The sequence below is a fragment of the Hylobates moloch genome, unplaced genomic scaffold, assembly GCF_009828535.3.
Source record: "Hylobates moloch isolate HMO894 unplaced genomic scaffold, HMol_V3 SCAFFOLD_15, whole genome shotgun sequence".
Classification (NCBI taxonomy): domain Eukaryota; kingdom Metazoa; phylum Chordata; class Mammalia; order Primates; family Hylobatidae; genus Hylobates; species Hylobates moloch.
The window spans coordinates 22,116,628-22,130,121 of record NW_026652290.1 but is presented as its reverse complement, the minus strand read 5'-3'; positions in this window follow the sequence as shown (position 1 = coordinate 22,130,121).

Here is a 13,494-nt window from a genome sequence, read left to right as displayed (position 1 = left end):
GGCTGGCCACCTCCTTCACATATATTTTCCATTTTCTTTAGGTATTCACTGTCTTACTATCTCATCTTCTGGGAAGAGAGCAGGAATATCATTTCTAAAGTTGTGTTACTGCAGGAAGGAGTATGAAGATAATATGTAGAAATGAATGTCAATTTTTTTCCTCGAAAAAAATTTTTTTTATAGCATAAGGCTGATGTCCTCTCAGTGAGTGAGCATTTATAGATGGCTTGGAGGAAACAGGATAATTGAGCCAGCAGAGAGATTAGGTAGTACAGCATTTTCATTCTTCCTAGGAGAAAACCAAAGCTCAAAGAAAGGTAATGAATTCCTTAAAGGACTGTAGCTAGATAATGATGGCACAAGGACACACACCCGGCGCTCCTGACTCCTTATCAATACTTTTTCTTCAGTTTATTACCCTAATACTGCTCTTTCTATAAGTGGATCCTATAAGTACACTGGCTCTTTTTTTATTTAGAACTGTACATCTATATATTAAGGCCATTATTTATCAAAGCCATTACAGAGACAAAAGACAGATTTGATAACAAATTACTGGACAGGCTGTTTTCTCTAATCACATTTGGAGGAAAATTAAACAGTAGCTAAAAAAGGAGATTAGAAGAAGCCAAACAGCACTATCCAATTCTCTATATAGGACAAATTTGGATTTTATTTTTGGCATAAACATCAGCATTAATTGGTCAAAATTCTAAGTTCACTTTTTGTGCCAGCTACAACATAATAGCTGTGGGATTGCTGTCCAGGTGACACTGTCCTTTCCAATCTAGTTATTCTCTGGGCTTGAGCTTAAAGCTTTCATCCCTAGAGAATTGAAAGCTGATTGCACATTATATTACATAAGCGTTGGAGACACACTGAACCCTTTCTCCACCATCAAAAGGAACAGGCCACCAGAAGGCTTTGAGCAGCCTTGGCAAGTAGTTAAGCTTTATGTGAGACTGAGTATAATGAGTAATTCCACTCCTGTGCAAGAAGAGATTTGTACTTCTCTAAGCAAATTGGCTTGAAAGAAACCACGGTGGTGTCCTCTAATAGGGCACATGATTTCTTCTGCAGCAATTCTACATCTGTCACTGTGCTTTCTGAGTAGAAGTTTTTTCTAAATACTGGTAAAACAAATCCTTAGAAAACTACACTTGGTATTTGGGAAAGATGCTTGAAGAGCAATCTTTCCCTTTTCCAACCTTCAACGTAGGGTTGTTCTAGGGCACATTTATTGGGGTACAAAATAGTTCATTTTTTTCTTAGAATATTGTGGAGCAAACCCTACTATGCATTCGATGCTTCAGATTTGACAGGCAACAAGACATTTTCTCCGATCTCAGGGAACTCTTTATATAAAAAAGAAAATACAAATATAAGTCTTTCTTTTATCCAATTACACACTGTCAGTAGCTGACTGATCTGAGATTTGAGCTCAAGCTGAGTTTGATTCCAGAGCCTAAATGCTTAACTACTATGCCATCCTGCTTTTAAATGACATATGTTGGGACTTAACCTTGCTCTTTAAGTCTTTCTAGATCTTTTATGAACTATAAATAAACACTTATTTGAAAAGAAAAGCTAGCATTCTCTGGATGCTCTTGTTTTGTTTTTTATTATTCATGAACATTTAAAAACACATATCCTATATTTGCCTAGAGGCAATGAAAACACAAAGGATACAATATTTTAAATTTTAGTTAAACTCTTTATATTATCTGCTTGTGCACACAGGAGTTGTGAAAGGGGCTATGGAGGCAGGTACAACCATGGGCAAGGCTTTATTCTAGGCTACTCTGGATATGAGCTTGCAGTGTGTCCACTCACATTTGCTGTTTTAGACATCCCACAATTAATAGCTTAGAACCACTAATCAACAGGTGATTGGGTCAAAACTGAAGTGTGATATGTTTGAATTTTCACTTAAATGGAAAATTATATAACATCTGAAAGAAGCCAAAAGGAAACACTTATCACTTCACCTTTTCAAAAGGCTTTAAGCTATTATTTAATTTCCACCAAATCACTTTGAGGCTCAGAATTTTCATCTCTGTTTCACAGATAAGAAGGAGAAGAAACTATCAGAGGTTCAACATCTGGCCCTAGGCCATGTAACAAATCAATATCAGAGTAGAGATCTGAACTCTGCAAAACTTGGGTCCTTTTGATTTTTCTACTTTGAGGACAATGCATCTTGAAAATTGACCCAGTCTTTGAAAAGCCAGGCTCCTTAGTAAAGTCCTTGTGTTCTTTGTAAGTCAAAAATCTTCTGACTTTTAGTTCAGGCTATTTGGAAACTCCTTACTCTCCAGAAAGCATTGAGGAAAAAAAATGTATCAAAAAATAATGGTGGAAATTGAAGTGACACAAAGCCCCAAGCTTTTGGATTTAGTTCTCAACCCGGCCTGTCTAGCATCCTGAAAACGAATTTACCTCTTTATTTGGCAAAGTGTATGTCTTAGAGTGCCCCTGTAGTATTGTGCCATACTTCTAACTGACTTTTGAGAATAATCTAGGCAGGTACAACTTCTTTTTTTCAATCCCTTCTTCCAGGGTACAAAAATCAGCAAATTAATTCATTCTGAGGAAGGAGTAATTTCTTCCATTTTTCTAACACAGCCATTCCGACACAGGGGTAAGCAAAAGTGACTAACAACTAACATAACTTTAATCATGAATATGCAAGTGGTGACCTAATTCCCTTTCTCCTCCTTGCAGAGACATTGATGCTCCTCTCAACCTCATTTGTACCAAATTGCAGATGATGTGTATACAACCCTATCGTTTGACACACATACACATTTTGAGTACCTGGGAAACAAAAGGTCACTAAGGCCAATTAGAGCAGGAAAAAAACTGCTCATAAACCACCAGGGGGTTCATAAGATAGGGGATAGGGTGGAGAGGCAGGGAAGGAAAGGCAGACTGAAGCAGAAAGGGAAATAATAGCTACAGAGTATCCACTGGTACCTAGTGATTACCCAAGGGGAGGGAAGGCTTTCTAGTTACTTCTCTTCTTGTGTCTGCTGCCTATTATGCTCCACTCCATCCTTAAATGACAATTCTACTTAATTCTTTGAATTGGACATATTAATATAAAATATTTCTTCAATTTTTCTTTGTGGCTATGTAACCAGGTTTGAAATTTTCCTATAGAATATTTGTATTCTTTTTCCTCCTTGGGAAAAAAGTCAAATATCATACTATTTATATACATTAGTTGTCTATTGTGCTGAGACCACTTACCCCCAAATTTACTTGCTTAAAATAGCACATGCTTATCATCTCATCATGTTAAGGGAGCACAGCTCATCTGGGTCCTTTGTTTTAGGATCTCTCACCAGGCTGCAAACAAGATTTTGGCTAGGGTTATCATCTCATCTGAAGGCTCAACTGTAGAGAGATCAGCTTCCAAGCTCACTCATTTTTGTTCCTTGAGAGCTGGTGGCCTGAGAACCTCAGTTCTTCACTGGTTGTTGCCATCCAAAATTTATTGCCACATGAGCCTCTTCAGCTTGCTTTGTCAGAGAAAACATGTGAGAAGGGCCAGAGAGAGAGAAATAGAGAGAGAGAGAGAGTATGTATACAGACAAGATAAAAGTTTAACATCTTTTGTAATCTTACCATGGAAGTGACATTTTATCACTTCTTTGGTACTTAAGGGAGTGGATTACAGAAAGCCTTACATAATATCAGGATGTGGGAGTCATTAGAGCCAGGTCAGAAACTGCCTACCACAGCATGTTTAGGTTTTAAATAGCAAGTGTATTTTTTTTTCTTAAAATGTATTATAAGTCTGAAAATAACTGTGTTAGACGACTCAATTGTGTCAGAGAAGGTTTTGAATTCTACAGTTATTAGAATTAGTTATATTATCTCTTCCTACTTATGATAGTTAATTCCATGTGTCAACTTGACTGGGCTAAGGGATGCCCAGACAACTGGTTAAACATTATTTCTGGGTGTGTCTACGAGGGTGTTTCCAGATAAGATTAGATATGAATCTGTAGACTGAGTAAAGAAAATCACCCTCACCAACGTGGGTAGACATCATTGAGATTCAATTGCTGACAGCCAGAAAAAAAAAAGTGGAGGAAGGGCAAATTATCTGTCTCTTCTTGAGCTGGGACATTCATCCTCTCCTGCTTTTGGACATCGGTTCTGCTGGTTCTTGGGTCTTGGGACTTGGACTAGGACTCACACCATAGACTCCCATGGTTCTCAGGCTTTTGGGCCTGGGCTAGCACCAACGGGTTCCTTAGGTCTCCAGCTTGCAGATAGCAGATCATGGAACTTCTCAGCCTCTATAATTTTGTCAGAATTCTTCGCGATACATCTCTTTGTTTTTATCTTTATATATTCTATTTGTTCTGTTTCTCTGGAGAATTGTGATTATTATGCAAATTAGAGGAGATGAGCCAATAGTACATATATTCTTCCCCCAACTCCTTGTCAGTATCTTAGGGTGACATACATCAGAAATTGTTAAAGCCTCACTTCTGACATATTAATCCTTATGAGGAAGGATCAGTGAAGAGTTGTGCCAGCTTTTGATGATCAGAAGCGTAAGCATGTGTGAGGTGGAGGTAGGAGTTCTATGAGAGGTAATCAGGGAGTACTGCAAGAAGGCCAAGCCCTGACAGTAGTCATTACCACTCTGCTTTGAATTCAACCTCCCACAATACGCCTCATACAAACAGACAAAGTAATCAATAGGGTCCCAGCATATTTGTTGTCATTTCACATAAAGCCGGCCATGATTAACCTGAGGATAATGTTCATTTTGAATCTCTCACCTAATAATCAGGGTAAAAAAGAAAGGAATTGGTGATTTTATTATATATTTGCCCACTGCATCTAATAAAGTCTCTGGATCCCTTTTCAAAGCATGTGATAATAATATTTAATTCAGTTTAACCACAAGAACAGATAAAGAAGGATTTAGAAAGACTAGTTCTTAATTTCTCAGATAAGATTGGAAGCCATTTTGTAACAACAGAACACATATCTTCATACCAAATTTCAAAAATGAGGAAAAGCAGAGCAAAGAAACATAGTGAGCTTTCAGAAATAAGTTCTGCGTTATTGCCTAGACAAGTTCAACTAGAGGTCCTTAGGTCATTTTATTAATTAGCATGTGTTTGTATATGATGAGTGGACTATTCATACTTTAATTACTTAATGAAAAATAGATCAGCTTCTATTCTTCAAGAGTTTATGGGAAACAAAAACATACATGCTGTTTCACCTATTAAATATGTATTTATTGAGAGCTGACTTTATACTACTGATTTGTGCTAATTGTTGGATAAAATAATAAAATACATTAAAAAATTTCCTCCTTTCTGGAGCATATATAAATGTCAGGGAAATAGATAATAAACAAATAAATACTCAAAACAATTACAGATTGTGATAAAATACAAAAAAGAAAAACTGTGTGGTATGTTAGAGAATAAAAACTAATAGCTAGTTAGTCACAAATAACTCCTCTAAAGGGGTGAATTTAGGCTGAACTTGGAAAGAAAAGACATGTGAAAGCTATGGGAATGGTATTTTATGGAGATGGTTTAGCAAAGGTAAAGACTTTATAGACAACACTTGACTTGTTCTAGAAACAGAAAGTCAGTGTGACATTAGCACCAATAATTACAGGGAGGAGTAGAGGCTGGAGACAGTTTTCATGTGTCTTATAGTCATGGTAAGACTTTGAGTTTTATTCCAAGTACAATGAAAAGCCATGGAAAGTTTTTAACTGAGGGAAAGGGCGTCTCATACACATTTTAAAAGTACCACTCCATTGTTTGTGTAGAGAATGGATTAAATGTAGGCAGAACTAGGGTGAGTGCATAGCAGCTTATTGAAAATACCCAGAAAAGAGATTGTGGTGGCCATGGAATGAGAAGGGACAAATCCAAAATATATTTGCAAGTAGGGACTTCCTGGTGGTTTGAATGATGTAAAAGGAAAAATCAGGAAATGTTTCCCAGGTGTCATGCTTCAGTCCCTGGGTTTATGATGGTATCATTCATTGAGGTGGAGGTATGTATATGGTGGAGACAGAGAGGAGGCAATTAGGAGTTCAGATATGTTAATAATTTGAAAACACATCACACACTGCATGAAACCATAAAAATACAATAATTGAAATGTCTTCAGTTGTAGAGATGATACATATTGGCTAACTAGAAAAGCTAAATTTGATACAGTTTCTGAAAGAGGTGGTACATAAGTTATAGTTGAAAGGAGAGGGATGCCTCATGAACAACAGGAGGAGCAGCAACATACATTCCTTGTATAGGACAATCTAATACTTGTATTTAAATTAGTTCAGTTCACTGGACAAGGAAGCAGTTGCTAAGGAAGTGAACTGCTCCATTCTGGGGGTGTGAATACCTTTGTTACAGTCAGTTCCTGGATGGAATTTTCTCTCTGAGATGATTCTAAGAACATTGCTTGGCACTGAACTACTGCTTGCCACAACTTGTACAAATTGTCTGTATGAATTAAATGGTGGAGTTTGTATTTTGGCAAAGTGGTAAACATGAATCCCACTGTGTTGGGTGCTCTGTGGAGAGCATCAAGGATAGGAGAGGCAGACAAGCCATGAAACTGGATGACAGGGACAATTGACTATGCTTTATGGTGTTCTACCTGATTCCTGGGGCTGTCAGTCAATGATCAGCAGAGGGAGCTGAGTCTTCCCAAGGCTAAAACCCTTTTCTGGCAATAAATTAGAGATTCAGGGGAGCACATTCACTCTTAGACTAGGAGATGGCTTTTTAGTGAATGAAGAACTCAAGATGGCTTAATGAAGTGCATGTCTCTCTCAGACAGTGAGGGCACTTAGGTATATGGATGGCTGTTACTGAGTTGCCAGGTGTATTCAGCTCTAGAAATGAGTCCCTAAGGACTAGGTCTTTCTATCATAGTCTCAATCTTCCTTCAGAAAACAAACAACAAACAAGCAAACATAGCATATCTATTTCTGTTTATAATAAAAATAGCAGCGTACTTAGCATTAAAAATAAAGATTCTCCTTTCCTTTTACCAAAGGGCCAGTAAAATACTGAATCACCACACAGCAATGGCCAAGAGAGAATACCCTCCAGCGCATTGGTTCCAGAGCTGGGAATGTATCCCAGACTCTTACTTCTTTCAAAAATTTTTCCTTCCCCTTCCTTTCTACATTACTGCCGTATCCACTTCCTTTTCCTTCTTCATTTCAACTAGCAAATCATAAGCGGATACCACATGTATAATGTTAGAACTCACATACCAATATGCAAAGAAGAGATCATTTGTGTGTTTTCTGGCACTTCTGAAGTAAGGTTATTTTAATTCTTAATAGAATCTTAAGAAACATAATAAACAAAATGTCCTGGGGCCACCAAGATCCAGGGATAACATACCTTTATATCAAATTTTCTTCAGCTATGAGGCTTATTTCTTTAAAGTAATATACCTTATAATGAAACTTGATGATTTATTTAAGCAATATTATTTATTATTATTAAAAATCAAATAGTTTACCCTTGCATGCTTCCCTGCAAGAGAAAGAGTCATTCAGGATGAGGACAGCCTAGGCAGTGGTTCTCAAACACCAGCATGCATCCAAATTACCAAGAGAGCCTGTTAAAACATATTGCCCCGTCCAACTTCCAGAATTTTGGATTTAGTAGGTCTGGGGTGCAGTCAGAAAATTTGCATTTCTGACAAGCTCACAGGTGATTCTAATGCTGCTGGTCAGGAAACACACTGGAAGAACTCTTGTTCTACAGTTTTACTTTTCCAAATGCATTACTCAGAATATCAGGCCCCGCCCCAGACTTACTGAATCTGAATTTGCATTTTTAACAAGATCCCAAAATGATGCTTTTAAATAACAATTTTAAGATACAATTCACATGTCAAACAATCTACCCATTCAAAGTGTACAATTCATTGGTTTTTAGTATATTTATAGAAGTGTGCAACCATCACCACTATCTAATTTTAGAATACTTTCATTACTCCCAAAAGAAACTCTGTACCCATCAGCAGTCAGACACCATTCTCCTGTCTTCTTAGTCCTTAGAAACCACAAATCCACTTTCTGTTTCTATGGATTTGCCTGTTTTGGACATTTCACAGAAATGAAATCATACAATATGGGAGCTTTTGTGACTGGCTCTTTCACTTAGCCAAATGTTTAAAAGGTTTACCCATGTTGCAATGTCTATCAGTGCTTCATTTCTTTTTATGCCTAAAAAATACTGCATTGAATGAATAGATCACATTTGTTCATCTTTTTGTCAGTTGATGGACAGTGGATTGTTTTCACCTTTCAGTTGTTGTGAATGCTGCTGTGAACATTTGTACACTGGCTTTTGTGTGGACATATATTTTTAATTCTCTTGTTTATAGCTAGGAACATGATCACTGGGTCCTATGATGCTTCTGTTTAACCTTTTGAGGATCTCTCAAACTATTTTCCAAAGTGGATGCACTAGTTAACAATCCCACTAGCAACCTATAAGGGTTCCAGCTTCTTCACATCCTTGCCAATAGTTATTATTACCAATCCTTTTTTAGTCATCCCCAGTGCATGTGAAGTGGTATGTCATTTTTGTTTTAATTTACATTTCTCTAATGACTAATGATAGTGAGCATCTTTTCATGTATTTTCTGCCCATTTGTTTGCATTCTTTGGAGAAATGTCTGTTCAAATGCCAAGTCATCCTCATGCACATTAACCTTTGAGGATTGCTGGCCTAGGTGAGGTTTCAGACTACACAGTCACATATATCTAGGACAGTGGCTGTCAACTGGGAGTGACTTTGCCTCTGAGGGGACATTTGGCAATGTCAGGAGAGACTTTTGGTTGTCTCAACTGCGGGAGTCCTACTGGCATCTAGTGCATAGAGGCCAAGGATGCTACTAAACTTTTTACAACACACAGGGCAGGCCTTCATAACAAATAATTATCCAGACCACTAATGACATTAAAAAACCCTCATCTAGAGGGGCTGACCATCCTGTTTTCCAGTAATGTAGATGTTACTCTTTCATAGGACTTTCAGTGCTAAAAAGGAGGCCATCTCTGGCAAACTGGGATGGCTAGATTACCCAACCTCACAGGGCTGTGTGCATTCCAGGTGGGCCATTTCTAACACTCACGGTTGAAAGACAGAGAGAGTTCATAGTGTGGAATAAATGCCAAGGAGCTAGAAAAGCAGCTTCACAGGGATTCCCCCACACTTTTCCCTAGAGCTTTGGGGTAATTCCAGCCAGCCAGGGTCCCACAAGAAATCCAGGCTTCTTTGCAGCCTTCTGCCTCCGTGTCTCCATACATTGTAAGCCATATCCTGCTGCTAGGGGTTACTGACTTTGCAAGAATGAGTGACTGCTGCCCAGCATCCGAGGTTTGCTGCTGCCTTTGACCCTCTCCTCTTTTTTAAAAAACGGGCATAACAATAGGAACAATACGGCACGGGTGGCTGATTGGAGTCCAGGGACAAAGGCACAGAAACCATCATAGCCTCTCTAGTTGGAGAGTGGTGGAATCACAGTCTGTCAGAAACAGAAAGGACCCCGGAAAGCGTGACCACCCCCTCATTTTATGGAGCTTGGGTGGTTCAGCGCTGGAACAAAGAGCAGTGCGTTAGATTCATTACCACTTAGGGGTCATGTGAGAATAATGGCCTTTTAATTGCCAGGATGAAAAACAGAGTGAAACGCTTCCCTTTTAAAATCCTAGACACCCCACTGGGAAAGGTCCAGTCACATTCAGAGAAGGAAGTGCTCCTGACCTAGCTCAGCTGGTGAAATAGTGACACAGGATTATGTTATGGAGCAGAGCAGAGGTACTCAAACCTGAGAGAGCGTCAGAACCGCCTGCAGGGCTTGGTCAAATGCAGAGGCACCTCCAAGGTTTATGATTTGATAGCTGTAGGGTGAAAACTGAGAACTGCATTTCTAACAAGTTTCCACTGCTGGACTGGAGTGAGAGACTGTGGCTTTCCTGATCCTTGCTACTCAAAATGTGGTGCGTGGGCCAGCAGCATCGGCAACACCTGGGAGCTGTAAGGAATGCAGAATCTCAGGCCTTGTGCCAGGCTGGCTCAGAAGGAATCTGAATTTTGATAAGATTTCCAGTTGAATTGTGTGCAACTTACAGTTTGAGAAGTTCTGCTTAAGAATATACATATAAATCTATCTATTTATCGATCTATCTATCTATATACATATATATATATCTGTCTCTAATTTTTTTTTTTTTTTTGAGACAGTTTCACTCTTGTTGCCTAGGCTGGAATGCAATGGCACAGTCATGGCTCATTGCAACTGCTGCCTCCCGGTTTCAACTGAGTCTCCTGCCTCAGCCTCCTAAGTAGTTGGGATTACAGGCACACACCACCATACCCGGCTAATTATTGTATTTTTAGTAGAGACAGGTTTTCACAATGTTGGGCAGGCTAGTCTCAAACTCCTGACCTCAGGTGATCCACCTGCCTCAGCCTCCTAAAGTGCTGGGATTACAGGTGTGAGCCATTGCACCCAGCCCTCCTTAAGAATATTTAATCGGGCTGGGCGTGGTGGCTCAGGCCTGTAATCCCAGCACTTTGGGAGGCCGAGGAGGGTGGATCACAAGGTCAGGAGATCGAGACCATCCTGGCTAACATGGTGAAACCCCATCTCTACTAAAAATACAAAAAATTAGCCAGGCCTGGTGGTGGGCGCCTGTAGTCCCAGCTACTCGGGAGGCTGAGGCAGGAGAATGGTGTGAACCCAGGAGGCGGAGCTTGCAGTGAGCCGAGATCACGCCACTGCACTCCAGCCTGGGTGACAGAGCAAGACTCTGTCTCAAAAAAAAAAAAAATTTAATCGAGGTACCCCTGCTGTTACCGATTCTTTAAACCAGAGTTTGACTACACATTAGAACCTCATGAGGAGATTTTTGAAAATCTGCCCAGAACAGACCCCAGACCAATGAAATCAGAATCTCTAGGTGTGGGATCCAGTGTTTTTAAAGTCTCCAGGTAATTTCACTGTATGGTTAGATTGTGAACTCCTGCTTTAAACACAACCAGCCTACTCAGCACATTTAGCCAAGCAAAGTCAGCCAAAGTGAGCGATAGCCAACCGCTAGAGACACCAGCCCTGGCCTCAAGGACCTGCTTACCTGCTCCATCTATTGTCTTGTGACTGCCTCCAAATAATTTCCAACACTTGCTTTGAACTTTGAGTCACACCATTTGTCCTCCTTCTGCTTGATGATCCACTATGCCTTCCTGATCACATCTCCAAGTTCTACCCTTTCAGTTCATTGCAGGTAGAAAGTAGCATCATTTTTAATATCCGTGATCAGTGTTGTTCAATCTTGAGGTTACGCTAACTGCATCAGAAAAGCCTGTGGTGCTTGTTAAAAATGTAGATTCCTGGTTCTGCCCCAGACCAAACCAGAAGCTCTTTGGGAGTGGTCAGGAACCCGTGTTGTTTTGCGGACACAGGTGATTTTGATGTAGGTAAGAGGACAGGGAACTACTTATCCAGACTTTCCAGTCCAGCTGCATCCCCTCCCCAAGCTTAGTTGAACTGGTATTAACCTTAGTATCTAAGAAATGTTCTGCTCGAGTACATCAATCATGGAATGAGTGTTAGTGATTATGCTCTCATTTCACTCGGATGAGGCTAGCAGTGTCTATGCTACCCAGGCAAAAGTCGAAGCCTGAGTGGAGACCTCATCTCCTTCACTGCTGCCTACCCTCTCCAGCATACGTGCTGGGTGCTGCCCCAGACGCCAGCTTCCTGCTGCATTTGTTGTTATCAATGAGAGCCAGGCTCATGTGGAAGTGTCATGTTATTTGTCTTATATTTTGTGGGGAAAGGAGAGCTTTAGGGAGTGCTGCCTTTTGCAGTTGAGTTTTCATCTGAGAGGGATAACCCAGAATCACGAATTTCCCAAGGAATAAGTTAGAGTACCTTTTTCAGGTTTATCTCCTCACACAGCAACTTGAGTGGAGCAAGGTAGCATTTGGGGCCCATTTCTGCAGTGTGGCCTGGGGCTGTGAGACAAATTCACTCAATTTTATTTTCCCTGCATCTAACAGAGGTTTGAAGAAGTGATGGGACACCAAACTGGACACTGAGGACACACCCCAATGCACACAAAACAAGAATATAATGCACGCTCTGCACTCCGAGCATTAAGCAGGCCGTGTGACTCCATTTCCTTAACACCACTACTATTCAACAGTGAGGAAAACAAAAGGCATGCAATCTGGGATCTGTGACTTAATGCAGGTATTTTAACCCTGTAGCTTTTAATGCAAACATACTTCTTCCCCACCACCAACCATCTAATGCACCTTTCACTGGTCTCTCCTGGGCCCGGTCTGCCAAGACTCAGACTAATTCCCCACATCTTCATGTCCTGTCTCAGTGATCTGAGATGAGAAGGAAAATGCAAGTAGAATGTAGGCACTATGGTTAGTTACAGAATTTGGTTTCATTGAGGGCAGTAGGGATGAAAGAATGGTTATGGTTTTCTGACTTAAGCCTCAAGAAAATTCCAGTAGGTGGAGAGATTTCTACTTGGAAAACCTACAGAAACAAATGTGGGGCAGGACTGGAAGAAAGATACCTGCTCCATCTTGGTCTGCCTAGATTCAGACAGCTCTCCTTGCCAGCATGCAGGAGAGAACCCAGGAAAGTGGGTGAAGTATTAGCCCAGCACCACTGTCCCTGTTTCTCACTCATCTCCCTTCTGGTCCCCATGTATTCTGGTGCTCACCAGAGGTAGACCCTCCCTTGTTTGATGACCTGACTGGACCTAGGCTTATGTTCCTTTGCTCTGCTTTGACATCCTCACCCCTTTTTGAATTTGGCGTCACCCGGAGCTCTGGATAGACCTTGCCCCTCCAGCCTCAGCCCTGTGGAACTCTCATACTGGCTGACTCCATTCCTGCAGGACCAGACTCAGCTGGTGTCCGCTGGCATTAGGAATAATATTGATCAAGCAAGGGAGCTTGGACTTCATCCTTTGAACTCCAGCTAGATTACCTTTTGTGTTTCCTGTGAACATTTTCATCCTCTGAACATTTACAAATTCCAAATTCCAATTTTCTGTCTAGAATGTTCTCTTTTTCATTCTATCCACTATTAAGCCTGTCTTATTTTTCTTCTCCTTCTTTTTTTTTTTTTTTTGAGAGAGAGAGTCTCACTCTGTTTCCCAGGCTGGAGTGTAGCGGCATGATTATAACTCACTGCAGCCTTGACTTACCAGGCTCAGGTGATTCTCCTACCTCAGTCTCCCAAGAAGCTGGAACTACAGGAATGCACCACCCTGCAGGAATAATTTTTTTTTTGTATTTTTAGTAGAAATGGGTTTTGCCATGTTGGCCAGGCTGGTCTCGAAATCCTGGGCTCAAATGAGCCACCTGCCTGGGTCTCCCAAAGTGCTGGGATTACAGGTATGAGCTGCTGTGCCAGGCCTTAAACCTCTCT